This window comes from Hylobates moloch, unplaced genomic scaffold (assembly GCF_009828535.3).
Source record: "Hylobates moloch isolate HMO894 unplaced genomic scaffold, HMol_V3 SCAFFOLD_15, whole genome shotgun sequence".
Lineage (NCBI taxonomy): Eukaryota > Metazoa > Chordata > Mammalia > Primates > Hylobatidae > Hylobates > Hylobates moloch.
The window spans coordinates 7,242,316-7,246,662 of NW_026652290.1; positions in this window are offsets into that span (position 1 = coordinate 7,242,316).

Genomic DNA, 4,347 nt, shown 5'->3' on the forward strand with positions numbered 1-4,347 from the left:
TGCCAGAAGCAGGCAGCCTTTCCCAAAATGGACTTTGAGAGTTTGTGATATCATAGTTGACGTCGCTGTCTGCCGGAGTCAGGAACTGGCCCAGAGTGTCATCCATCCCCTTCACTCCAGCCTGACTCAGAAGGTGGAATTGTGCCCCCCAAATATGTCCAAGTCCTGATGCCCTCATACCTGTGAATGTGACCTTATTTAGAAATAGGGTCGGCCGGGCGTGGTGGCTCACGCCTGTAATCCCAGCACTTTGGGAGGCCAAGGCGGGTGGATCACCTGAGGTTGGGAGTCTGAGACCAGCTGGACCAACATGGAGAAACCCCCTCTCTACTAAAAATACAAAAAATTAGCTGGGCATGGTGGCGCATGCCTGTAATCCCGGCTACTTGGGCTGAGGCAGGAGAATCACTTGAACCCGGGAGGCAGAGATTGCGATGAGCTGAGATCACGCCATTGCACTCCAGCCTGGGCAACAAGAGCAAAACTCCATCTCAAAAAAAAAAAAAGAAAGAAAGAAAGAAAAAGAAATATGGTCTTTGCAGCTATAATGAAGCTAAGATGAGGTCAGACTGGAGTAGAGTGGGCCCTAATCCAGTGCCTGGTGTCCTTCTAAGAGTGAAACACTGAGGGCGGGCGCGGTGGACCACACCTGTAAATCCCAGCACTTTGGGAGGCCAAGGCGGGCAGATCACGAGGTCAAGAGATGGAGACCATCCTGGCCAACATGGTGAAACCCCGTCTCTACTAAAAATACAAAAATTAGCTGGGCATGGTGGTGTGCACCTGCAGTCCCAGTTACTCAGGGGGCTGAGGCAGGAGAATCACTTGAACCCTGCAGGTGGAGATTGCAGTGAGCCGAGATCATGCCACTGCACTCCAGCCTGGGTGACAGAGCAAGGCTCCGTCTCAAAAAAAAAAAAACAAAACACTGAGACAGTCCCAATGCCGATGAGCTGTGCACTTAAAAATTGTTAAAATGGTAGATTATATATATAACCACAATTTAAAAAATAACCACATAAAATTTTAGGAGCCTGAAGTTATGGGGCGTGTATACAGTGAGGGACTGCACTACCTGCCGGCAGCTTTCCTCTGTCAACTCCTAGTGAGAAAAACACTCACCCACCAAAAAAAGGAAAAATTGAAAATGGTTCTGATTTCGAGGGTAAGTGTTAGCTTGCTTGCAGGGCATTTGAGTATATGAAGTGAAATGGACAAATTCAAACCTGGGCCTTGTTACCAGGCAAGTTACTGAAATACTTCATTTAGTTTCGCCACCTGACAATATACAATTTTAGAAAGAGTATGTATACAAAAAAAGAGTGAGGCAGAGAGAGATTGGAGACCACCTGAAGCTGGGACAGAGGCCACGACAGGCCTCCCCGCAGAGCCTCCGGAAGGATCCACATCGCCGCACGTCGGTGGCCAGCTTCTGGCCTCTCAATCTGTAAGAAAAGAGCTTCCTGCCATTGAAGCGCCCAGTCTGGCCATTTCTTGCACAGCCAAGGACACCAAGGCCTGGACCCAGCTGTGTGCGCGCCCTGGGGAGGCAGAGGGTGAGGGGGACTCTCTGCTCCCAGGGTCGGTGCTTGCGGGGGTCTCCCAGGAGCAGGATGAGGCAGGGCTCCTCCCTCCTCCAGTACAGGTTGGGAGGCCTCAGGGGGCTCCACCTGCCAGGAATGCCCATGGGCCCAGGAGACACAGGGTGGGGTTCCCTGAAATCTCTGGAAGCTGGGGCTGGGGGAAACAGGCTGTTCCAGGGAGGGGCCCTGGTGTTGCGGCCACACATGGGCTGGGAGGGATCCGGCCTGTGCCTGGGCACTCAGCCTGAGTGTTGGGGACCAGGGCCTGTGCAGGTCACGTGGCCTCCACGGTGTCAGCTCCAAGGGACAGTGCTCAGCCTCCTCTTAGTCAACCCGGGGACGACTCCTTCCTGGTGGGACCTCCCTTCTTGAGGCTTCCAGGAGGCGCTCCTGTGTCTCTGGTCTCTGCTTCCCGGCCCCTCCTCCCTCCTGAAGCTCCATCCTGTCCCCAGCGTCCCTGAGATGACCTCATCCACGCCAGTTTCCCACTCCGTGCTCTATGGCAGACTCCGGAGTCCACATCTCCAAGCTGAGTAGGCGTCCCTCACATGCTCCTGCTCGAACTGGCCGCCTGATGACCTCCTTGAGCCCAGCAGATGGCCACGCAGAGCCCTGAGTTGCCGTGGAACCTGCTGGCCCTCTGGCACCCATCTTAGTGAGGGGCCCCCCCACCCCAGGAGCACAGGCCTGTGGCTGTGTTCCTGTGTGGCTCTGCACCCACACCCACATGAACACTCACAACAGATCCTGGGCATCTTCAAAATTCAGGCAATGTCCAGCTCGGGCCTTCCCAGCCACTCGGCTCCCTCCCCAACCCAGCACCGTCACCTCCTCCCTGGCCCTGCCTCCCCTCCACTGGGACCTCCTCTGGTTCCCTCCCTGCAAGCAGCCAAGGCTCCAAGCCCTCCATGGACCCCCCCAAGGCACAGTCCCAGAGCCAAAGTCTTCCCCTTGGCCTTCCAGGACCTCTGGAATCCAGCCACCGGCTCAAACCCTCTGACCCCATCTCTCCTCCCCTCCCCATTTCCTGCCCCCACTGAAGGCCCAGTGGCCTCCTTTCCTTCCTGGAAGCCCCAGGGCCTTTGTGCCTGCCAGTCTCCCGGTCAGAAATGCCCCCCGGTCAGGGCGCGGTGGCTCACACCTGTAATCCCAGCACTTTGGGAGGCTGAAGCAGGTGGATCACGAGGTCAGGAGATCGAGACCATCCTGGCTAACACAGTGAAACCCTGTCTCTCCTTAAAATGCAAAAATTAGCCGGGCGTGGTGGCAGGCGCCTGTAATCCCAGCCACTCGGGAGGCTGAGGCAGGAGAATTGCTTGAACCTGGGAGGCGGAGGTTGCAGTGAGCCAAGATTGCGCCACTGCACTCCAGCCTGGGCGACAGAGAGAGACTCCGTCTCAAAAAAAAAAAAGAAAAGAAAAGAAAAAGAAATGCCCCCCAGCTGTATGCCTCCTCCTCGCCCACAGTACTCTACTCCAAGGTCACCTCGGCTGCCCCGTTGAACACTGCAGCCCCTCGAGCCGCTATGCACACCCTCAACAACGTAGGTGCCAGCGCTTGGCTCCATGTCGTGTCCCAGCTCCTGTGCACCCACGCTGGCCCTGTGTGCCCATGTGGTGACTGAACCAAGGGGCCAGCTGACCCATGTGGTGCCTCTTCCCTGAGAGCTGCTTCCTTCCTCCTCCACAGGGTACTTGGAGACTGGCCCCGGGCTGGGCCCCTGTCTGGAGCGCTGAGGCCTGCCTGTCGGCCTGGGATGACTGCAGAGGCTGCTGTCAAGGCAGTTGTGCTCTGTGGCCAGGACAAGCAAGCCGACCTAGGGGCCCAAGAAACCAAGATGAGCTCTCCGGCCCCACAGCCCAGCCCTGAGCCTCTCTGCTGAAGCCAGCCCGTGCGCTGACAGCGGTATGGGGCCTGGATGATTGGCGCAGGAATAAGCAAAGAGACCCTGGACCCGAGGGTGGGTCCAGAAAGCGGCCCCTCCCCTACGCCGATTTATAACAAAGGCGCCTGCAGAGCGGGGGCAGAGGTGGCCTTTCCCTGCCACGTGTCCAGTATCAGTTGGACATTGACAGAAGAAAGTGACCCCATCCCCACAATTAATTTAAAATGAGTCACAGAGCAGGCTGGGCCTGGTGGCTCACACCTGTAACCCCAGCACTTTGGGAGGCTGAGGCGGGCGGATCACTTCAGGCCAGGAGTTCAAGACCAGCCTGGCCAACATGGTGAAACCCTGTCTCTACTAAAAATACAAAACTTAGCCGGGTGTGGTGGCACACTCCTGTAATCCCAGCTACTCGGGAGGGTGAAGCACAAGAATTGTTTGAACCGGGGAGACAGAGGTTGCAGTGAGCTGAAATTGCACCACCGCACTCCAGCCTGGGTGACAGAGAGAGACTCTGTCTCAAAAAATAATACTAATAAAGGAAATAAAATAAGTCACAGAACAAAATGTGAAAAATAAGCCCCAAAGTTTCTAGAATAAAACATAGCAAAATCTCTTCAAGACACTGTTGTCAGGCCGGGCACAGTGGCTCACACCTGTAATCCAGCACTTTGGGAGGCCGAGGTGGAAGGATCACCTGAGGTCAGGAGTTCGAGACCAGCCTGGCCAACATGGTGAAACCCTGTCTCTACTAAAAATATAAAAATTAGCTGGGTATGGTGGCGGGCGCCTGTAATCCCAGCTACTTGGGAGGCTGAGGCAGGAGACTCACCTGAACCCAGGAGGCGGAGGTTGCAGTGAGCTGAGATCGCACCACTG